Source organism: Orcinus orca, chromosome 11 (genome assembly GCF_937001465.1).
Source record: "Orcinus orca chromosome 11, mOrcOrc1.1, whole genome shotgun sequence".
NCBI lineage: Eukaryota > Metazoa > Chordata > Mammalia > Artiodactyla > Delphinidae > Orcinus > Orcinus orca.
The window spans coordinates 41,394,225-41,418,547 of NC_064569.1; the positions used below are offsets into that span (position 1 = coordinate 41,394,225).

General features: G+C 48.8%; 1 protein-coding gene and 1 pseudogene across 4 annotated transcripts in view; one reads left to right on the plus strand and one right to left on the minus strand.

Moving 5' to 3' along the window:
• GALNT6 (polypeptide N-acetylgalactosaminyltransferase 6) overlaps positions 1–10,307 on the minus strand; it is a 35,384-nt gene extending 25,077 nt beyond the window's left edge. The window contains exons 1-2 of one of the 4 annotated variants that reach the window (XM_049694105.1): positions 9,601–10,307; positions 2,564–2,805 (exon numbers count right to left, since the gene is read on the minus strand). The gene's annotated coding sequence lies outside the window, so the exon portion shown is untranslated. The remainder of the gene's footprint in view (positions 1–2,563; positions 2,806–9,600) is intronic. The other 3 variants (XM_033436264.2, XM_004274310.4, XM_033436265.2) reach the window with 3 other exon arrangements.
• Positions 9,229–23,713, plus strand: LOC101270393 (rabankyrin-5-like; annotated as a pseudogene).
• The last annotated feature ends 610 nt before the right edge of the window (positions 23,714–24,323 follow it).

The window sequence follows — 24,323 nt, forward strand, 5'->3', positions numbered from 1 at the left end:
TAAAAAAAAACAGTGTATGGTGGTTGCTGGTGGCACTGCTCTTCTTTGTGCCCTACACATATTTTATAAATATTCTGTATCTGCTCATATTTAATAAAAAAAATCTTTTTAAAAATCTAAGATTCTAATGATAGCACCTTCTGGCAGGAACATGGCTTCCAGCATGTACCCCCACGTACGTGGTCCCAGACCTCAGAGGAAGAGTGATTGTAAAACTTTCTGTACACAGCTCTGCAAGTATAAGGCTCAGGGGTTAAGGACTAGACATCGGTGGCAACAAACCTGGGCACAAATTCTGGATCTGCCGCTTCTAATAATAACAACCTACTTCCTAGGGTTGTTTGTTGTAAGCGCTAAGTTCAACGAAATAATTCATGGAAAAAGCTTAGCAGTCTCTGCACCCAGTAAGTGCTCTAAAAGTGTTAGTTTCTATCAGTAGCAGCTGTGTGACCCTTGGGCAAATGAGTTAATCTAAGCCTCAACTTCCTCATCTGTAAAGTGGGGGTAACTAATACCTAACCCACAGGGTGGTGAGAAGGATTAAATCAAGAATAATGTATGTAAAGCACTCGGCAGAGCGTCTGGCACAGACTCAGCCTTCAATTAGTTCTATTATTATCATTAATAAATCCCTGCTCAGTTTCCCAGGAATTATCCTTAAACACCTGGTCCTTGGCCAAAGCCACACTCCTTACTCTGTCGTACTTAAAAGTAACTCCAGCTGAGCTGCGCTGTTATTTAAACATACAAGCTGCTGCCTGTGGAGAAGCCTGGTGTTCGGAGTCACTTGGATCCACTTGGGGCGCACGTGGCTGTCACGATATCAAGGGGGAACGGGGTCACTTTGGGTGGGGGGGAGACAGGTCATTTTCTTTTAAAACGTCAGATGCAGCAGCAGAAGCAGCAGCAAAGATCAAATCAAATCAAATCTCTTTGAGTGTCTATTTTATATCAGGCGTTGTCTGGGAGACAGAAGAGATTTGTTCATTGTGCCAGTATTGACTGAGCTCCTGCTTCATGCCAGGTGCTCTGTCAGATGGAGGAGATACAGAGACGCGCAAGCCCAGCCTTCAAGGAGCGTACGGTCAACTGGGGGAGTCAAATTTTAAACAGAGATCACCCAGTGAGAAGACAGCATGACAGAGGCACCCTCGGGGGCTGAAGGAGAGAGGATGAGGTCATGTCAGCCCGTGGGGGAGGGGGATATTTGTGAAGCCCCTCAGGGGAGAAGCTTGGGCTGAGCACTAACACACAAGTAGGGGTTGGCCAGTGAGGTGAGCACATTTCAGGCAGAGGGAACAGCACACAGAAAGCCCTAGAGGCAGGAGACAGTGTGGCCCATCAGAGAATTCCAAGTAGTTTGGTTTGGTGGGAGTGTGAAGCCTGATGGGAGTAGCAAATGATGGGTCTGGAGCGGTGGCTGAAACCAAGCCATCGTGGCAAGGAGTCTGCCCTTGACCTGAGGTATGGGGAGCGGTAAAGGATTAGTGGGAACCCAGCATGACAGGAAGTGTAGTAGGACAGCTGGTGGAGCGTGTCCAGGAGATGGACCTAACTGGCAGCTGGAGGGCCAGTTAAGAGGAGCTTGGGGGTCTGACCCATGAGAGCAGCAATACAGATGAGGAGGGAAGATATGGTGTTAGGAAAACTCCCGTGGGTGATGGTGTGGGACAATTCATCCCAGCTGGGACACAGACGGACAGAGAGAGGTGTGAGACCATCCCTCTCCCCATGGGATTTTAAAATCTAGTTAGAGAACAAGAACCGGTAGCACCGGGTTCAGGTGGCACCCGTCCAGGGAGGGAACAGGAGTAGGAAAAAGATCTTTCACTGAATACCCTTTTGCACTTTGAACCCTGACTACATTACCTATTCAAAAATCAATAAAATTAGAACTGAAGAATAGCACAGACAAGTTGACAACGGTAGAGTTCCCTGTGGGCTTGAAGAAGGCTTCAAGGGGGAAATGGAGATTCAGTGTAGAGGTGGTGTCCTGTCCCAGGGGTGGCTGGGCCGGCACAAAGGGTTCTGCCCGACATGGACACCTCATCAGTTCTGCAACTGCCCCAGCTAAGCAAAGACTGAGGGCCGCAGAATGGGGAAGTGTTCGCCATGACACTGTTGAACCATCCTGCAGGCTGCATCTTCCCTGATACTTTGTCTACCTTCTACTCCAGCAAGAAAGAGGGAGCACAGTTAGAAACAAAGGCGTGGTACAGGCATATCTTGGAGATATTGTGGGTTCAGTTTCAGACCACTGCAAGAAAGTGAGTCACACAATTTTTTGATTTCCCAGTACATATAATAGTTATGTTTATACTATACTGTAGTCTATTAAATGTGCAATAGCATTACGTCAAAGAAAAAGGAAAAACCTTAATTTAAAAATAACGCTGTTGGGAAAATGGCAGTGACAGACTTGCTCAACACAGGGTTGCCACAAACCTTCAATTTACAAAAAAAAACCTGCAGTATCTGTGAAGCAAAATAAAGCAAAGCACAATAAAACGAGGTATGCCTGTAAAGCTTAGTTACCAGCTGTTGCCAAGTGCTTAAGACTCACCTCTTCCAGGAAGGCCTCCCTGACTGACTCACACAGAATCACCCAGGTCACTCCAACTCCCTCATCCTGGCATTGCCTTGTAGTCCCTTGCAGTGTGGTTTCCCTTTGTTCCTTTTTTTCTCTCCTGGAGAGAGACTTGGGGTTAAGTTGAGCGCTTCCCAGGCATCTGCTCTCTCGATCCAACCTGGCTGTCTAAGGCTTTCTCTCTGGTGCCTGCAGTTCCTCAAGGTACTAACCAAATCCTAAAATGAAACAAGACACCTGTGATTAGCCTTGGCAGTAAGGGACTCGGTCTCTGGTTTGTTTGCTCAGCATGCGAGAGATGGGAGAGTCCCTTAGAATGGACACATAATCTGATTCCGATGGAAGTCAGAAGACTTTGGGTTTAAGGATTCCTGCTCTCTGAGTAAGAAACGATTCCCAGAAGTGTGGCTGGCAAGGTCGGGGAGGTCCCCAGCCTTGGGGAAGAAACAGCCCCTATTGTACACAGTCCTTTGTCAAGAGCAGGGCTTCACATGGTCCTCCCCGCAGTGTAGCTCCCTCACCTTCAGGCTGGCCACCAGGTCCACTGGCAAGTATGCCCATTGGCCCTCACCCACTCATTCCCCACCTGCTGCTGCTGGGTGTTCATTCCCAACTCTTTTTCCTCCAACCACCCTTGGGATTGCAACACATCAGACCATCTCGGTTTTAGTAGTGAGATGATGCCAGAAATCCTCTTATTCTAGGAAGACTTCCTAGGCTGAACAAATTGGACCTGTTTTCCTGGCCTCACCAGTCAGAACACAAATTTACCTTCTGTCCCTGGTATAAGGGAACTAAGGCTTCACCCAGTGCATTGTCTATCAAACTGTTGATTGCAACTCATTATAGGATTGTTAAATAAATTTAAAGTGTTGCAAGTCAGCATGAAAAAAAAAATTCTTTAAAAGATCAGACTAGGGCTTCCCCAGTGGCGCAGTGGTTAAGAATCCGCCTGCCAATGCAGGGGTCATGGGTTTAAGCCCTGGTCTGGGAAGATCCCACATGCCATGGAGCAGCTAGGCCTGTGCGTCACAACTACTGAGCCTGTGCTCTAGAGCCCGTGAGCCACAACTACTGAGCCTGCGGGCCAGAACTACTGAAGCCCACATGCCTAGAGCCCATGCTCCGCAACAGAAGCCACCACAATGAGAAGCCTGTGCACTGCAACGAAGAGTAGCCCCCGCTCGCTGCAAAGCCTGGGCGTTGCAACGAAGACCCTACGCAGCCAGAAGTAAAAAAATTAAAAAAAAAAAAATGTATTAAAAAAAGAAAAAGATTAGACTAGACTAGAACAAAAAAGAAAATACCAACTGCCATTACATCACATGTAACATGGGTAAGTATTGTTTCGTTCACATTTCATTTCAGTTATTATAAATACGTATATAGAGTGTACTGAAAGTTCAGGTAGCACCCGAACTTTCAGTACCAGAAACCAGGTAGTATGGTTTTAAGCTTCAATAACTTCAGAAGTATAAATGCTACAGACTTACAAAGAACATCATTTGAAAGTTTTATTTAAATTTCTTTCACCTTATTTTTATGAATTTTGAATAATAAATTTTTATTTTAATGTTTGTCTCTGTCCACTGAAGATGATAAACATTTCCTGGTACAAAACTAAAATGCAAAATTTGTTATTCAAAATTCACATAGGTAAAAGAAATTTACATTATTACATTTTCAAATGATGTTTTTTGTTAGTTTGTAGAATTCATACCTCTTATGCGATTAAAGTGTAAAACTCTTCTAAGGATATTCCCTGGCGGTCCAGTGGTTAGGACTCGGCACTTTCACTGCTGGGGCCTGGGTTTATACTTCTACTTTGGCCTTACCACAGTCTGTCCTCTCTCACACCTTTGTGAACTCCTGGACCAGAGAGGACAGGTTATTTTCACCTTTTTAATCACTTGCAAAGTCTAGCACAAGGTTCGTATGTAGCAGGTATTCCATAAACCCTTGTTAAATGAGATGAAGCCGGTGGGGTTAACATGACCCCTTTAAAGCTACAAGGGTGAGGGCTGGCTTCACTAAATGATGTTTTGAATGCACTTAGGCCAACAAGCATGTGAGTTACACGATCTGCTGTTACACACCAGCGTGGCACTTAGACTAGGTCTGAGTCCACTACTCTCATTTGACAGTGAGGCCAGAGTGGTTAGGTGACTTCTCTTGTGTCACACAGCTCACAGCTCTCCCAACTCCCAGGCCACTGCTCTGTTCCCACCCTCTTACCTCCCCCTTGGAGGTCACCTGGGGAGTTTGGGGACCAGGTTTGGCTCTCCTGAGCCTGGGGCAGGGCAATTTTCCAGAACCTCCCAATTCCACTCATAGACAACCTCCTCCCCCCCCCACCCCGCCTCTACCCCTCCCTCTTCCCCTCCCCCCTCCTCCCACCACCCGCCAGGGCTTGCCCTCCTCCAACTCCCACCTAGGACTACAAATGCTTTAAAGATGCTGCAAATCAAAGTCCCAGGTAAAGTTTCGCCTTTTGTGAAAGCCGGGGTGGGGGTGGGGGTGGGGGTGGTGTTAGTTACCAAGAACGTGCTCTTGCTGGCTAGGTGGCGTCTTGTAACAAAGTTTCTTTCTGTTTATCAGTGGAGCTGCTGACCTCCTGGAGACGTGGGGACCAGAAGTTAGCAGTGGCAACACCACCAACAGGGATGTTTGCTTAGGTTGGTCAGACTACCGTTCAATTACAGGTTTATTCTTTGAAGAGTGATGACTGTTGCCGCTCTCACTGGGAGCATGTGTGTGGAGGAGCTAACACCACGCTGGGGGTGGGGGAACGACAGGTCAATTTCAAGCTACTGGCTGGGGGGAGGGAGCCAAGAGGCTGTTTTGGACAAACGATTCTCCGTTTCTTCCCTGCCAGCACTTTCTGGACATCAAACCCTGCCTACATTTCACTTCCTCTGTTCTCATGCTGTGAACAAAGTAGCAAACTATCTGGTCCGAACTCCTCCTCCCACCTCTGACCCTTTGAATTACAGAATGCTGGGAGGTTTTCACTTTTCTCCATAATTACACTTTGAAGACACTTCAGCTTTCCCCCAAGACTAAAGCTGCAGTACGTGGTTATTTTCCCAGAAAGATGCACTGAAAGTTATTTCAGTAGCTGGTCTGTCAGGTTTTCTCCCTGGTAGATGCAGGTTTATGTTTTGTTTGCATAGCATTTTAAGCTTTAGTTACCCAAACAGATTTTTCCATTGAAAAACCCAACCCAACTTTACTCACACTGTACACCTAGAATATTCTTGGCATATAGTAGGTGCTCAGTAAATATTTCTTGATTTATTCCAAGTTTGTAAAAGTCACTGAAAATCAAAATAATATGTGACCAAGCAGGAAGTTCAACAGCTCACAGGTTTTTGTTACTGGATGGAGGACCTCCAGGCCCTGCCAGGTGAGGCAGGGATGTACAACTATCTCAAACTGAGCCTTGAGACTCCTTGGAATCCAGGGATAAAGGAGGACCCCAGGTGGGTATGAGCTGGGATTCCCTAATTATCTAGGAACCCTGGTGACAATCAGGCTGGGTTTGAGAGAAGGCAAAAAAAAGAACTTGGATTGAGTTTTATCATCCTTTGATTGTCAGAGGAAGGGGAATGGGTGGGGGAGTTTAACAGGAGGGGTATTCCTGCAGGCTTGCGCTGGCCTCCAGATTGGGGGGCAGGTGATGGTGAGGACAGAACCGAAGTTTTCCCTTCTGTCCTCACCGCACAGGGTGCTCCTGGCAGTAGGACTTCTGCCTAGGGCCACTGGATACTCAACGTGCCACACCCTGAACTCAGTGTCTGTGCCCTGCCCCCTAAGCTAGCCAGCCTTCCCAGTTTCCCCACTGCTGCCAGTAGTGTCGAGATCCTGGAAACAACTCTTGGCCCTGCTCTACTCCCAGGCACGGAGTTTCTAAACAGTTTTCAACATCAGGTTCACTCCATGCCCATGCCCAAGTCCTGCTGATTCATTCTCTGCCTCCCAGATCCTTCTCTTCCTCTCCACTTTTCAAAACCGTCATCTGAGACTGTGCTCTTATCGCCCAATATCTGGAGAATCAGCAAACGCTGCCTGCCAGCGTCCTCTGCCTCAGGCCTCTCTCTCTTTCACAATCAGAAGAGCCATATTCATATTGCTTTAGTGCCATTTGATTGTAGCAGAAACATGGCCTGGGCAGTCTGCTTCCTGTTTGCTACTCACCCTCACCGTCTATCTTTTCCTCTTCAAAGTGTTTCCCTTCTATTCTTGCTAAGCTAGCCATGTTCCCTTTCTCTCAATTCTTACCTGAAACTCCCCTCCTCCGAGGAGCCTTCTTAGACTAAGGTACATCTTACTGCCCTCAGTATCTGGGTGTATTTGTTTCCAAGTTTCACTGCCCATGTTTCCCCACGTGGGACTTCCTCACTAGATTTTTAGGGGGGAGGGAGAACCAACAAGTCTAGACGTTGTGCCACGTAGATTCTGTTTTCTTTCTTCTTCCCAATCCTTAACTCCTCGCCCCCAATCTTTTGCCTCTTGTACGCTTTTCCCTACCAGTTCACCCAGCTTTCTAATCCCTGCAGCATCCCTCTGTCCTGAGGTATTTGGTAGTTAATTCCACTGCCCTGATCTGTCTGTTCTTTGTTTTCTATCGTATGCAGAGCTGAGGGTGAGGATTGGGTTTCCTCCTTTCTTCAAATCTCTACCTAGGGCTCAGGACCAGGTTGCACAGGGCACAGGAGAATAACCTGACCTCCCAGGGCTCTCAGGTGCCACAAAAGAGTCTTGTAACAGTCCTTTTTCTCCCCAGACTGAGCCCATCCTTGTTCACTGGGCAAGCCTTTTACACAGCACAATTACAGCTTTGAGCTCAACACAGTGACAGGCAGTGCCCTGCACTTGACCTCCCATTTATTCAAACCCTCACTCTCATTCCCATCAAAAGAAAGGACATTTTGGGCCTTCCCAGAGAGGGGCAGAGGGGTGTAGGAGGAGCCAGGTTCACCCAAATCTTTGGCACAGTCACTGGGTCCCTCTGGTACACAGAAAGCCACTTTGGCCTTCAGCTTCACTTCTAGGGCTGGAGATGTCAGAACACATCCATGGAGCCAGAGGAGGTTCAGGACAATACCACCGCCATTTTTAATATTACTACTTACCATATCAACAAACAGTTGTCTTTTCCATTTTACACATAAGGAAACTGAAGCACAGGGAGGTTTAGTAACCTCACCAAGGTCACAGAGCTAGGAAGTGGCAGAGGCAGAATTTGCTCCCAAGCACATGTCTTTCCAAAGCTCACTGTCTTAACCATGACACCAAGTGCTGCGTTGCACTTGGAGCGTTGCCAAAGCATTTTCATATACTCCTTGTCATTTGCTCCCACCCAGGGAGTGTTCATGTGATCTGGCCAAGGCTAGACAGCTAAATTGGTGACAGAGCTGAGCCAGCTCTCTGCCTCCATTATACCCACTGCCTCTGCCCTAGGGTGAGCTGCCCCTCTGATTCCTAATTTCTGTTCTAGACAATGGCTACATGGGCTAAGCCCATGGTCACATCTCCTGTTCAGTTTTCTCCCAACTGAATTTGGACTAAGATGTTTTTGATCTCAGAGGGCATTTGACATTCCTCAGGACTTCCCCTTTTCAGGTGTGAGTTCTTCCGTTCTGCTGTGGGTAGGAATCAGCTGTTCTGCTAACTGTGGTTAGTGATTACCAAGGATGAGGCCATCTCAGGCAGCCCAGTATCCTTCATGGTTCCTTTGACAGACCTGCCCTGCTTACTGCCCTGGTGCCCCTGAAAGTAGTTTTCTCTTGTTACCTCTGGGTGCTTAAAGTGAATGTCATTGTTGAGAAACAGGAGCTAGGGAAGCACCTGCAATGATACTGGCTTCTGCTGGATAATTTGAACTAAAGTATATTTCAAACCCCTCACATTAGCTTGTATTATCACACGCATTTGCCTGTCTAATCTTTTCACCCTTCCTGTGATGGGCAGAGACACAGCTCATCGTAGGAGAGGAGAATGAGGCGGGGGTAGTGCACACACATCTCTGGCAAAATGAGCCCCAGGTTCCTTGGTGTGTCCAGAGTTGTTAACTTCATGCAGTGTCTGTAAACTGCATTTGTGGGTCTGGCAGTGCACTGAGAGGGCAGCATTAAAATCCTCCCTGTGAATGTTGCAATGGGTGGTTGGCTAATAGCGGGGTCTGTTCTGCGCTTTGCTGGCAAATTGACACCCTCCCTCCACCCCCATACACACAGGAGAGCCCTGTCCTACTGGCTACCGAGGTCAGGGTCTGGGATGACAGGGTCTGGGATGACTGGCTCTGGGGACAAGTAACAAACTATTTCTCCTTTCGGTTAGCCTGGGGTTTGGAACAAGTGACAGGGAATCAGGAAGTTGGTGACAGTCACAATCATGAACACCCATCAGACTCCCTCCCCACAATACCGTGTACACAGCTCCTGCCCCGCAAAGGCCCAAGCCTCCAGAGGAAGAACATCTGAGGCCCTAGGCCCACCGGGAGGCTTCTCACCGCTAGCCCCTTCTGCTCAGGGGCAGCGTGGCACCGGCAGGAGGAAACCTCTCTGAAAGATTTTCTGTAGCGGAGAACAGGGGGTGGCCCAACGTGGGGAGATGGGGCACAGAAGGGGTGCGGGGGGATGGGTGGGTGAAGGGCAGAGGCCACAGGGTCCCGAGAGAGTGCGCTGTCTAGTCCCTCTTCATCCTACCCCTCCAGGTCCCAGAGACCTGAGCTTTTCTTTCGTCCTTTCAGGAAGGCGCAAAGGTAGAGGGGGTCCTACCGAGGGAGGAGCTAGAGGCCACCACGACAGATGGACCAGCCCGGTCCTGCCCCTTCATTTTACTGTCGGGGGGTGGCGAGGAAGAACAGGAGGAGTAGAAGGTGGGCGGAGGGGGGAGGTGGTGAGCAAGGACTTGGCAGAAGCGAGCTCGACTGGCGGGAAGTCGCGAGAAGCAGGAGAGCTCTGGGTTCCAAGTCCAGGGGAGGGTCGCGGGCTGCTTCTGCCGCTTACCTGTCGCGCCCAGGAAGAGCCACAGCCGCGCGGCCGTGCAGGTCGCGGGTTTCCCGACGGGAAGTCCTGGAGGGCGGGGCCGGGGCGGGCCCTGCACTGCCGCTGGGGCGCGTCCTCCCCGCCTCTCCCGGGCCAGGTGCAGGCGGCCATCCGCCGCGCCCCCGAGCGCTGCAGCGCGCCGCGGAACGCCCGGCTGCCCTGAGGTCGCCCCCGGCCTTCTGCACCCAGCCCGCCGCCGCCGCCGCCGCTGCTGGGAGCCCGGCTGCTCCAGCTTCTCCGGATCTCAGCAGACCCCGGGGGGCACCCTCCGTGGCCAGGTTCTCAGCGCCGGTAAAGATTGGAGTGTCCTAGCCACCCCAGAGACGACAGGCATTAGCCGAGCCGCCGGCGGCGGAAGCAGCTTGTTTATGGAACCGCAGCGTGTGGCGCGCGGGCTGAGGGGCTGCGCTGGCTGAGGGGCTGCGCTGCCGGAGCGCTCAGAGCCGGGCAGAGAGGCGCCCCTGGGCTCCGTCCCAGGTTTGCTTCTCATCGCCGGGGTGGTCCCTAGCAAATGACTCCTCCCCTCCATCCAACAGTGAGAGCAGGGAATTTGCTGTGTGCCCCGAACAATGCTAAAAAAAGCCTTCATGTGCCAGGTCTCAGGTAAATCCCAGCCCTAGCAAATACCTACGATTATTGTCCGGAATATACATGGGAGGCGGCTGATAACACAGCTAGCAAGTGCTCCTCAAAAGTGTGGTTCCTTGACCAGCAGCGTCAGCGTCATCGGATAATTTGTGAGAAATGAAGATTCTTGGGCCCCACCCCAGACCTAAATAATCCGAAACTCTGGGGATGGGGCCCAGCAATTTTATCTTTAAAAGCCCTCTGGGTGATTCTGGTGCATACTCGACTTTGAGAACCACTGAACGAGTAGAGACAGAATCCAAATAAGTAAGTTCAGTTCCTACAGCCACGCTCTGAATCATCCCCCTCGGGCTGCTCACCGGTTCAATCCAGCTCTAAGGTTCTGTGATGTAACCTTTTGGGTCCTTGTCTCAGTAATAGAGAAGGACCCCTCCAAATAGCTGATGATTTGGAAATTTTCTGGCATAGAAAGTTCGACCACCAATTCTGGTTTTCTTCTGTTTTGATATTTAAAGGCGTTTGTGTTTCTAAGTCTGTAAGACCTGGGAGCAGGGGCGTGGGTGGGTAGATCTGAGCAAGAAGGCAGTTGTGACATGAACTGGGAAGGGCAGGGGAAGCTACTGGGGATTAACAGTTGGATGGAGAGAAGTAACCTTGTTTTCTAATCTGGGACCCCAGGGTAGAATTGAGCTATTCAGAAGGAGGCCAGCGTTATTCCAGCGATGGATTCTGGAGAGAGGAGGCCAGTGAGGCATGGAGAAGAAGATCTTGCCTAGCCACACTAGATCGGGAAGCAGGTGAAGGATGGACATTCCCAAAGGGGTAGAAAATGGAGGCATCCACTCACTCTCAGCCTGGTCACCTATCTCCTCCCCTAACACCAAGCAGCTGAGTAATCCCACCTCCACCCCACCCCCTGCCCCCCGCCCCAACTCCCTTCCTTTCACATTAGAGACTCTGTCTGGGGTTTAATCCCTAAACAGAGACTTTCTACAGAGTTTTCCTTGATCATCCGTTTTGGTTCCTTTACAGACCCTCAGGGTTCATTCTTGTTCCCACTGCTCCAGCTGCCACCCTTGTCACTTGCCTGATTCCACAGCTATTTTTCTCAGAATAAGGGCATTTCCTGTTGAAGACTGTGGGATGCTGCCCTTCATTTCTCTCTTTCCGGGGGCTCGACACTCCTGTGCGCGTCTGACCCTATAGTCTTTGCACCACCCTTCCTCTTGATGCTGATCTGACCCTTGAGCCTTAGTCAGGACCCAGCCTGACCTGAGGGTGATGGGCTCGTCTGGACTCACAGCCTCAGTTCTTCCCCAGGACAGAGTCATGACTGCTAACCCCATCCCGGAGTCCCTGAGAGGCTGATGCCCAAGGAAGCAGCATTGGTCTGTGTTGTGTGTTCCACATTCTGGAAGCAAATTACTCATTCAGTTTTACTTTACCTGACTCTGATTTTAAACATGACTTTGAGTCCTCAGAACAATGAGCTGCCTGATTTGGAGGTGCACGTAGTCCACAGGATGTGTGACCACACTGACTGAGCTGTTCTTTTTTAAAACAATTAATTAATTAATTTTTGGCTGCGTTGGGTCCTTGTTGTTGCACACAGGCTTTCTCTAGTTGTGGTGAGCAGGGGCCACTCTTGATTGTGGTGCACGGGCTTCTCATTGAGGTGGCTTGTTTTTGTTGTGGAGCGTGGGCTTTAGGTGCGCGGGCTTCAGTAGTTGTAACACGTGGGCTCAGCAGTTGTGGCACACGGCCTTAGTTGTTCCGCAGCCTGTGGGATCTTCCTGGACCAGAGCTCAAACCCGTGTCCCCTGCTTTGGCAGGCAGATTCTTAACCACTGCGCCACCAGGGAAGTCCCATGACTGAGCTGTTCTGTCCTTGCAGGAAGGACTGGAGGCGAACCACACAGAATGACTGCATGGCAGGCCACTTAAAAAATAGTTTTCTTTAATTGAAAACATTATAAAGGCACCTGGTTAAAAAAAATTCAAGCACTAGCAAAAGGTATACAGTGAAAGATACATTTCATTCACTCCTCTCTGGAAATCATCTGTGCCTACTCATGACCGAAACTTTCCATCATTAAACTCTTCTGCAGGGCAGGCTTGGATTCCCCACTCCTCAAGAAGTCCTGTGAATTTCTTTCTTTCTTTCTTTCTTTTTTCTTTTCTCAGAATCTTATTCTTATTTCTTGCCATTTTAGTTTCTGTTTTTGGGTGTTCTGAAGTTTCGCTTTTCACAGCAGTGTACTTCAGGGGTTTTCCCCCAGAAAGGCAGGAAGTGTGGTGGGGAGCAGATCGGTGGAAGCAAGCGAGACAAGAACAGCTCTGGGAGGCTATTGACATCAGCCTTGGCCTTTATTGAGTCTCTCCCTTATGCCTGTGGTCCCTGGCGAGGGGATGCCCACCTCTGGGTGGGGCAGAATGAAGGAGACCTGCCCACCAGGAGGAGGTGCTGGCTTCATTTGGGAGGGAAAGTTTGACCGAGAAGCTGCCACGGGCACCCCAGGGAGGTCAGGAGGGAGGGCAGGCCCACCCACCCTGCCCCAGACTGTACCCCTCCCCCACCCTCTGCAGGTGCCTGACCAGCGGAAGGAACCTAACACATCCCTTGAACATCTTTAGTCTCAGTTTCTTATCTGTAAGGACTAATGATGCCTTAGGGGTGGTTGTGCAGGTGGAGCTGAGAACTGATGCGAAAATGGCATAGTTCAGGTCCTCTGTTACATCCGTTTATCTCTTTTCTCCCCCTATTTCCCCCTTCCTCTTTCTCATCTCATTCCCGTGCTCTGAAGAGAAACCATCAAAGCGAGAAATGTTTTAGGAGCCCAAGCAGAGCGGTTCCAAGTTCTGCCGTAATCACTCATGCATCACAATTCACTCTGCTCTGCGGGCCTCAACTTCCTCATCCGTAAAAAGGTATAATATTATTTTTACTGTTGAGTTGTTACATTAAATAAGTAAAACGTTTAACCCAGTGCCTGGTATACAATAAGCACACAATAAATGTTAGGATGTCAGTCGTTATCACTAGCTGTTGTCCTTCTTCCCTTGCTACCTTCAACAATACCATGTTAGCCCACCATGCTTTAGCTCTGTGCTAGGTGTTGAGTAGGACCAGAGACACGAAAGTAAACAATCTACTTCCTTCTCCTCAGGACACCCTTAACCTAGGAAGGGAGGTTGATAGACGTAAAAAGGATTAGGACAGGGCAGAGCCAGGACTAAAGCGAGGCAAGTGCTTTGGGTTTAAAATTGAAGGGGGCACCAAAAACTCAGTAGTCAAGTAGTATATAATGTAATATTTAAAAACATCAAAATTAGTGCAAAAGGTATCGATGATGAACAAAATATGAACAATTGAAAACAAAGAGTAGTGCTCTGCTGAGCCATATTGGAGCCTGAGGTAAAAGAAAAGATGTGGACCCCATGTCCATGCTTTTTTTCTATTAATTGTTTTTGGCCTCGCTGCACAGTTTGCGGGATCTTAGTTCCCCAACCAGGGATCGAACCCAGCCCCTCATCAGTGAAAGAACAGAGTGCTAACCACTGGACCACCAGGTAATTCCCCCATTTTTCTTTTATATAACTGAAGCCTCCTTATATCATACAATGAATAATTGTTTACTCTCTTGGGAAACGTGGGAAAGGTGCATTATGACTAAGGACACTTCTACTTAAATTACGCACGATTTTCTTCTTAAAAGCACTCAAGATACCCAGGATCTGTGTGTACTTTTTAAAAAAGAGAAATTTAATAATTGTGAAGAACATCTACATGCTTGCAAGATTTTGCTATGAGAACTCTTTCTGCTGAAAATGATGATATATTATTTATTTAATTTTTGACGGTATGTGGGCCTCTCACTGTTGTGGCCTCTCCCGCTGCGGAGCACAGTCTCCGGACGCGCAGGCTCAGCGGCCATGGCTTACGGGCCCAGCCGCTCCGCGGCATGTGGGACCTTCCCGGACCGGGGCACGAACCCGTGTCCCCTGCATCGGCAGGCGGACTCTCAACCACTGCGCCACCAGGGAAGCCCGATGATATATTATTGTTTAATAACTTTTTTTAAAAAAGAAAGAGATATGCACATTGAACCTTCTGAAACAAAGGTAATTGTATCTCAACCTGACAAAAATATAAGAATAAACTCCACCAGAGCAAACTCTCCCCCAGCTAACTGCAAAACCTCTGTTATCTATCCCTAAAAAATAAGAGAGGAGGTTCCTATCTTCTTAAGTATTTGAACAGACGATACATTTCCTTACAGAAGGTTGAAATATATATGATGGCACTGGAGTGTTGTTTAATATTGTTTCAGATTGACAGTAAAGGAGAGGTGATGGAATAACTCAATGGCAGGTCTAATGTCCTGATTTTTAATGTCCCCTTAGTATCCTGAAGTTTTTGCCTCACTGCTTCTTAATTCCCATGGAATCTTATTTATTTATTTTCAATAGGTAACGTGCGTATGGCACAATGATCAAAAGTTCATAAGTATAGTGAGCTACTCCTATCCCTGGTCACCTAGTTTTCCTCCCCAGAAGCAGCCACTGTTAGCAATTTCTTTTGATTCTTTCTAGAAACATAGCCCAGAGAAGGAGTCACCCTGATTTTAGCAAGTACCTTAAATAGTAGCTTTTTTCTTTTCTTTTCTTTTTGCCACACCATGTGGCATGTGGAACTTCCCTGACCAGGGATCGAACCCATGCCCCCTGCAGTGGAAGCCTGGAGTCTTAACCACTGGACCACCAGGGAAGTCCAACTTTTTTCATTATATTGTCTGAAGTGGTTAAAGTTATTTTAAAAGCAATTAACTTACTGAGCGCTCTTTGTGCCTCTGATAGATTTCCAGTGGACTCTCTTGGGTTTTCTAGGCAGACAGACCTATGAACAGCATAGGATTTTGGCAAAGTGAAAACGGTTTTGGAGTGAGACCTGGGTTGAATCTCTGTCTGATTTTAAATCCAGCCTTTAAAAAATGTTGGCACTCTCAAAAAAAAAAAAAAACAAAAAATAAGTTGGCACCCTCCAAAAGCAGCATGTAAGTACAGAGTGGTCCTTCCCCACAGGTGTGGTGGGTAGAGTGGGCAGAGGCCACACAGAACCAAGGACTGCTCCTCTGCCCTCTCCTGGGTTTGTTTGACCTGGATCTGCATAGATCCAGAGGGCTTTGATCTTGGGGATTTTTAAACAGCCAGTGACCGGGAGGAGAGACTGAAGGTGAAGCCCTAAGCTACCTTTTCTTTCTCCACGAATGGAATGTGAGTTGTGTTTGCTGAGAGCAGATTAAGATAGATTCTATTGTTTGAAATCATGGATTTATGGCTCTTTAAAGAGCTGCTAATTATCAGCAAGACCTACAACCTCAGCCCACCCCCCATGTAGTAGTGGGAAAAAACAGTCCAGCACATGGGAATGGGTACAGGTCTTCTCACAGATGGGACCCACTGCCAGACAGGGAGTTGGTGGTATTGGGTGAGGAGTGGTACTAAGAAACACCTATAGTTGGTGAGGAAAAAACCCACATTCTTACTTACTCATGGAATTTTATCAATTTGAAGGGATGCCCCAGGACATCTCTGATCCCTTTATCCACTCCATGGAAAAGATGACTGGAGATGTGGATTATCTAGTTTATTTATATCACATAATTTTTTTCAACAGGACCTCAGAGGAGCATGAATGAACTCCTTTATATCTTACACTACCAGGAAAAGACAGACCTGAAGTGGTGCCTTGATATAAGTACAGTCCTCCAGGCTGCAGTAAGATGGGACAGCATTACATTGTCATAACGAGGGATGAGCTTAAACTTTGAAAAGGTAATTGGCTCCACTTACTAATTATCAAGACTTAAGATATCATGGGGTTCAGCAGTTACGCGAGGTTTACGGAAAACTATACCAGGCTTGCCAAACTACCAAGTGACTTACCAGGTACAAAACAAGGATGCCTTGCGAATAGAAGGAGGAGCCCCACTCTGGGGAGCTGGAGACAGACTTAGGACCCTGATGGGCTCTGTAATGTGTTATCCTGTCCTGGCGTTCAGTACCCTGAGGAGCCCACAGGTGCTGAATTTTTTTTTTAATTAATTCATTTTATTTATTTATTTTTGGCTGCATTGACTCTTTGTTGCGGTGCGCAGGCTTCTCGTTGCCGGGGCTTGTCTCGTCGCGGAGCACGGGCTCTAGGGGCGCGGGCCTCAGTAGTTGTGGCTCGTGGGCTCTAAAGTGCAGGCTCAGTAGTTGTGGCACACGGGCTTAGTTGCTCCGTGGCATGTGGGATCTTCCAGGACCAGGGCTTGAACCCGTGTCCCCTGCGTTGACAGGCGGATTCTTAACCACTGTGCCACCAGGGAAGCCCTAGGTGCTGAATTTGAAGGCAGTAGTGGTCAGGGTATTTGACCTCCTGGCATTTTTGGTCCCTTGGCCATTAGCTCAATATGGTGATCTCCTTGCCAGTGATGGGCAAAGAAGTGTGTCTACTGGGGGCCTGCGGGAAAGCTTTCCATTCCTTTGAATGAAACAGATACAAGAATAAGACAGCCTCTTAAAAGCCTATCTGAGAACAAAGCCCACACAGTGACAAGGTGGAGCAAAGGGATGACAGAACCTGGGCCACCACTGACACTGGTTTTTGTTTTTTTTTTTAATGTTTATTTATTTGGCTGCGCTGGGTCTTAGTTGCGGCACGTGGGATGTTTGTTGCCACGTGTGAGATCTTCATTGCCACGTGCAGGATCTTCATTGCTACATGTAGGATCTTTAGTTGCGATATGCGGATCTTTCGTTGTGGCATGCGAACTCTTAGTTGCGGCATGTGGGATCTAGTTCCCTGACTAGGGATCGAACCTGGCCCTCTGCACTGGAGCGCAGTCTTAGCCACTGGACCACCAGGGAAGTCCCCACCACTGACACCACTGAACTGGAGCTTATACTGCTCACGGGGACCATCCTATCCTGGTATCTGTTATGTGAGATAACTCAGTGGGCTGTTCTGGAGCCAAGGGAAGGATAGGAGGCACCAGTCCAAAGCGACCCAGACCTCCTCTAAGGACATTCAGATTTTGCTTTGAGTGTACAAAAATTAGAATTTTCTATAGAACCTGGAGCACAACAGTGGAAACCATCCTACCTGGGGAGTCAGAGAACCTCAGAGCTGATATGACCCTCATCTTTTAACTCCCATGGCGAGGAAGCCACGTCTGAATGGGAGCCTTAGCCTGCTGCCCACGTGAGCAGCTCCTCTGAGCCCTCTCAGAGGAGGGAAGCACTGGAGCTGGGACTCATGCACCTCTTGCCTTTGGGACCAGAGAGTAGGAGCCCAGGGAACGTTCTGGAGGTGCCAGGTCACCTCGCCCATTCTTCACAGGGTTACCCCACAGTCAGATGCTATGGGGGAGGCACATCTCAGTATATGGGGTGGGAAGCCCTGATAGAACTCCCCCCAAGCAAAGGAAAGACTTGGAGAGTGACGGCATGGGGTCCCTCAGTTAGCTGGCAGTTCTGTAATCGTGGGCAAATTGTTCAACCTCAGTTTTCTCTTTTTAAAAAGAAGATATTGAGGTGGGTCTGTTGTGGAATTTGGTGAGATAATGTATGTAAATCACTTGTAATATGCTCAGAATATAATGAATGGCTTTCCTGGTATGTGCCCATAACTCCTCCAGAAAGCCTCACGTGCTTGTTTTCAGCGTTTGGGCAGGAGCCACACAGCTTTTTGATGAGCTTGGCTGACTGTGGAGTTTGGTCTGGGTTTGAGGCTGGGCAAGGACGACCAGTTGGATCCAGTTCAGAGTTCTTTCGTGTTGGTTTATTCCCCAAGGAGCTGAAAGCAGTCCAAGGGATAGAAATGAGACCAGGGTACATCCAGGTGGCTCCCCATGGCCTCTTGTGTCAGTGCCCAGAGAAGCATCCCTCAGAGTTTGGTGACGTTGGCAGCCAGTGGGCAGGAAGACGTCTGCCAGAATGGAGGAGTGCAGAACTGCAGGTTGGCTGCCTTTGGACCCCGGGCACGGCACACCCAGAAACAACAAAAATACCTCGTAAGGCAATCATTCTGTTACTCAAGCCAGGTGACCCGGGTCTAAACTGCAAGCCTTGAAATGCTTCCTGGATCAGCCTTGGGGCAGTCTGTCTCCCCTTATCTGTCCCTGTGCTGCAGGTAGACAGCTGTTAGTCCGTAAAGAGCCTTATGAGTTGTGAGCAGGCCCCCCTTCCTCTGGGCAGGCACAGACCTGTGTCAGGGCATAGCTTGGCAAGCGAAGCGTGAGCCGGGTGCAAGCTACACGGCCACCCGGAGCGGTCTCGGAGTTCCCATCTCTGTCCACAGCCTGCCTCAGTGATCTCTGCCTCAGAGGCAAGGGAAGGGGCTTCACTCAGGGTGAAACCAGACTCGGGGGCAAACTCTAGGAATCTGCCTGCTTCGCCACTGTTGCTGTTTGCTGTAAGAGTAGACGCAGATCTGATGTCAGGAGCTGCGTGGAGGAGACTGATGACTACTTAGGACCCGAACTGCCTACTGAGCATGAACTTGTCAGTCTGTGAGGCTGACTCCTGACCAAATGCAGGAGAGCCTGGGGAGCTTGACTATGTATGGGGACAGACGGAGACTGGGACAGGACCGGTCAAGGGCAAAGGACCTTCTTTCTTCTTTGTCTAGCATGTTTTCAGGGAACCACCTTTGATTCTTAGTCCATGGAGTTCAGATGAGGCCCACCTCACTCCCCAGTACCAAGGGTGGACCTACAGACGGAGGAGGGCCCTGCCTTGACCAAAGGAGCCTGCATCCTCGCCCCGCTCAGCGGACAGCAGCGTCTACCTGTGGACACCACTGCACGTGACGATTGCCTGTAATCATCCGGATGTGGTGTCTGTCATCCTGGAGCAAAAAGCTAATGCTCTTCATGCCACCAACAACCTGCAAATTATTCCAGCCTTCAGCCTCAAGGATTCCCGAGACCACACTGTGCTGGGCCTGGCATTAGGGACTGGCACGCACACAACCGCAGCCCAGCTGCTGGGCTCCGGGGCTTGCATCCACGACACCATGTCAGACGGGCAGACCTTGCTGCACACGGCCATGCAGCGGCAGGACGGCAAGAGCGTGCTCTTTCTCCTGGAGCACCAGGCGGACATAAACGTCAGGACTCAGGCTGGGGAGACGGCTCTTCAGCTGGACGTCAGAAATCAGCTTCCCCTTGTCGTGGCTGCCACACGCACGCGAGGAGCTGGCACGTCTGGGCCAGATGAGAAGGGGAACGCCCCACCGTGGCTCGCACTGGCACATAATCTGGGGGACATCGCATCCACTCTGGTCAGGCGTGGTTGTGATGCCACGTGCTGGGGCCCAGGACCTAGTGGGTGCCTTCGGACACTGCTGCACAGAGCCATTGATGAAAACAAACGAGTCCATCGTCTGCTTTCTTATTCGCAGTGGCTGCGATGTGAATAGTCCCAGACAGCGTGGTGCTGATGGAGAAGGAGAGGAAGAGGCCAGAGGTGGGCAGACCCCCTTGCATTTGGCAGCCTCCTGGGGGCTGGGAGAGACGATACAGTGTCTTCTGGAGTTTGGTGCCACTGTAAATGCACAGGATGCAGAAGGAAGAGCGCCTGTCCATGTGGCCATCAGCAACCAACATGGCGTCGTCATTCAGCTGCTGATTTCCCACCCTGACATCCGCCTGCATGTCTGACACAGGCAGGCCCTGACCCCCTTTGCCTGTGCCAAGACCTACAAGAACAACAAGGTGGCCAAGGCCATCCTGAAACGAGAGTCTGGGGCTGCTGAGCAGGTGGATAGCAAGGGCCGGAATTTTCTTCACGTGGTAGTTCAGAAAGTGTGCTGTTCCCGATCAGTGTCTAGGCTAACGTGAATTCCAGAGTCCAGGATGCTGCCAAGTTGACCCCTTTGCACCTTGCTGTCCAAGCAGGCTCAGAAATTCATATAAATATGTATATTTATGTATATCATATGTATGTGCAAAGATCCTCTGGCCACCGTGATTAGTTTAGGGTTTAGAACATTACCCAAGCCAGGCTACTCAGAGCCTTTCCTGAGATATTTCCTGGAACTAGCAAAAAAGATGACCCCCTCCCCCCAGCCCCACACCTCTGATCCCCTACCCCACGTGACCACTGATGGAATCATTAGCTGGGAAGGTGATGTAAGTTCAGAGCAGCTAATGGCCATCTTTGCTATTACATGAGGAAGGAGAGTCAGCCTGAGCATAAAGACAACACTGAGAAAGCAAAGAATAAAGGTAAAGCACGAGAGGACCCTAACGTTATATTTTGTCCTCCTGGATCCTGCTCTACCTGAAGTCGTTTATTCCTAGATTTCTCCCTTCTTCCGCTTTCTCTTTTTCTCCTTTTCTTTTCCATTTTTTCCTTTCCTTTACTGTCTCGCCCTCCCTCCCTCCCTCTGTTCCTGTTCCCCCTCTCTTCCTTCCTTTCTTCTTTCTCGTTTTGGTTGAAATTTGTTTGAGTGTGTTTTTGTTACTTGCAACCCAAAGAATCTGACCAGTAAACAATATGACGCACTGAATTAACTTACTGCTCTGGGAGAGAGGTAAAAGGGCTCTCTATGTTCATTTAAAACCGGGCCTGGCAGAGAGACAGCAGAGGGAAACTCCTAATAAAAACTTAGGAAAGGACACTTCTGGCTCTCCAAGGAGCAGAGAGAGTTGTAGTGTGGCAGGGTATGGGGGACACTTACAGATTGGGAGGGATGGACCACCCATCCTTTTAGGCTTTAACCTGTGAGATATACTCGAACCAGACAATTTCCCAGGTAGGACTTGGAGATAGCTGGGAGACCAGGGAACTGGAGGGCTTCTGCTTGGGAGACGTCCCCAAGTCTAGAGAGGCAAGAGGCTGTTGCAGGGTCTGGCCTATCCCTAAGCCCCTCAGGACATGGTGTGCCTCAGACCCTGTTAGTGCTGGGTGAGCAGAGAGTTCGCCATTTCTCCACTTCACTACTACATTCGGTTCAGGCCTGTTGACGTTCTGTGGCCAACCATGTCCCCCATGTTTGCTTTGGAGAGATTGTACCGAGTTCCCTAGTGAGGTCTTCCCTGTTGCATATAAAGAGTGCCTCTGTAACCTTCCTTTGTGCAAATCTTTGGCCATTTTCCTAGGGTTACCTGCTAGAAGTGGAACTTGCTGGGTCAAAGGCTATGAACATTATTAAGGTTTTTGATTCTTATTCCAGGAGGCACTATTATCCATTACGAGAAAAGAGATGTAAAAAGTCCACACCCTTGTTGGCTAGGAGAGGGCTGATGGCTAAATAACTAGAGTAAGAGGTGACCTGTTTTTCAGAAAAACAGAGCCATATCACAATGTCTATAATAAATGGAATTAAGACCATAAAATGTGGTGTGGGTGCAGCAGATCACATAGCATTAAACAAATTGGACTGCCTGGTTCCCTGAAGATACATGGGTCAGAAAGCACCAGAAAGACCTAATGGGGTTATCAGGGTGCTTCCTTGAATATAGGAAGTGTCGGGACAGTAACAACTGAAGTTGCATTTACTGAAGGCGACTTTTGTGTAAACAGGGTTAGGACCGGAGGAGGGCAAAGAACTAGCATTTCTCTCTCAGGGAGCTCTTTGTTGAATGAGAGAGATCACCAGCTACAAATCAAATTATCCCAGGAGGGAAAGTCTGTCCTGGCATAAGCAAGAGCATCCTAACATTCTATCCACAGTTGGAATGGTTAATGCACGTGGAAGCTCCGTGGAAGCCGTAAAGCATCGCTGGCGTGGGGTGCAGTGGTAGGCACTAGGGGATCAGAGATGAAAACTCAGTCCCTATCTGTGAGGAGATATCAGTCTACTGCACAAACCTTCTAGAATGAGATAAGACCCGTACTGTAATAGAGGGACGTTATGCAGGAGGTCCAGGATGGCACAAAGGAGGGAATGATTAACTTCCCTGCTGGAGGAAGAGGCGAGGTGACCTGGTTTGCGAAGAATGAGTAGAAGTTTGCCAGGTGGGCAAGTGGGGGAGACACAAATAGAGGGAGGGGCATACGTGTGACCTGGGTGGCCCCCAGAATTTGGAGTGCAAATAACATGCCCCAGCTTGTCCCCAGAATTTAGTGCTCTAGGTCCCTTGGCCTGCCAGAGCAGATCCAGAAGCTTAGCCTAGGGCCCTCTGAGACTCCATTCTCTCCCCAGCATCCCTGTGGTCACTAGTGTTGAGTAGCGGCAGAGCTAGAGGGGTGCGGGGTAGGCGGGCTTGTTGCAGAAGGGGGCCAAAGTTAACGAGGAGCCAGCCCCAGCCAGCTCGTCCTCAGGGCAAAGTTGGAGGCATGTGAAAGGACAAGGGTGCTGCAGCTATGTCTTGCCCTGAGAGGTCATTGCACTCCTGGCTGGACTGGTCAGAATTCCCTGTTTAAAACTCTTTTGGCTTTTCCACTAGGCCACTTCCAGCGGGTAAGCAGCCTCCTGCCCTAGGGGTGTGGAGTGCACAGATTCTAATTGTAGACGTCTGTATCTGTTTCTTATGACTGCTGTGACAAAGTACCACAAACTGGGTGGCTTAAAACAGAAATTTATTGTCTTACAATTCTGGAGAAATCTGCAGGGGCATGCTCCCTCTAAAAACCTGTAGGGGGACCCTTCCTTGACTCTTCCTAGCTTCTGGTGGTTTGCCATCCATCTTTGTCATTCCCTGGACTGGAGACACATCGCTCCAATCCTCCATCTTCACGTGGTGTTCTCCCTGTGTCTCTCCGTGTCTTCACATGGCTGTCCCTTTATAAGGACACCAGTCATATTGGATTAGGGACCTCTGCTACTCCAGTGTAACCTCATCTTAATTAATTCAACCTGCAGTGATCACCTATTTCCAAATAAAGTCCCATTCTGAGGTCCTGGGAGTTAGGACTTCAACACATTTTTTTGTTGCTGTTGGTTGGGTGGAGGCATAATTTAACCCATAGCAGCGTCTCTCAGACACACGGCAGAGCTTGCAGGTGGTAAGGAAAGTCTGGCAGCTCCCAGGGCTCTGAAGTGCAGCTCAGGGGTGACAGCCCGGGAACACAGTGTTTACGTTTTTTTGCTTGCAGACCCAAGGCTGCCTGCAGTTGTGGTTACAGGAAGGTGTGGGCTCCAGGGAGCTGGGGCTCTGCCACACCGCAATGATGCTGGGTCTGGAGGAGGTTGTAGAGTTGAGTCTCTGTCAAGGGAGCCATTTGGGGGCTTTTTCACAGCCATTCTTCAGGGAAAGAGGCCCCCAGTGTAATACTCACTCCAGAGCGTTTTCCTTCCCGAACAGCTAAGGCGTGAAAAGGGATCTAACTGGAGACCCAGGTTTGTTTGTTTTTTTCCCAGAGTTTTCCTAGATATTTTTGTTTGCCCATTAAAAAACTAAACCTTGTTGGTAATTTTATTGTGATGTCCTGTAATTTATAGATGAATAAGAAGAGGATTAACAGCTTTAATAAAATCGAGTTTTTCCTACCAGATGCAGCGTGTGCCTTTCAATTTACTCAAGACTTCTTTTGTGCCACTCAGTAATAGTTTTCATATTCTTGCATGTTACTTTTCTGCTTGATCTCTTCATCTCTTCGCTATGACTGTAATGGGAATCTTTTCTCTCATGCTATTACCTCATCAGTTGTGCTCTGTGTTATAGGGAAGCTATTGAGTTTTGCATAATAATCTTGCACCCAGCCACTTTTCTGATGCCTCTTGTTTGCAATAGTTTTCAGTTGATTCCCTTAGGTTTTCCAGGTTTACAATGATATAATTTAGTCTATTCCTTCCTGATCATTTATCTATTTTATTTTTTTCTGTCGTCGAGGTCTGTTGGCTAATTCCTGCCCTATCCATTAATACTGGTGACTGTGGTCATCTTTAACTAGTTTCTGACTTTACTGGGAATACTTCTATTGTTTCCCTGTTAAGAATGGTGCTGGCTTTGATTGTTCCAGTCAGAGTCACCCACAAATGCATCTGCGCTTGGATTTATTAATCTTTTTTCTTTTTTAAAATAAATTTATTTATTTATTTAAGTTTGGCTGTGTTGGGTCTTCGTTGCTGCGCAGGATTTTCTCTAGCTGTGGTGAGTGGG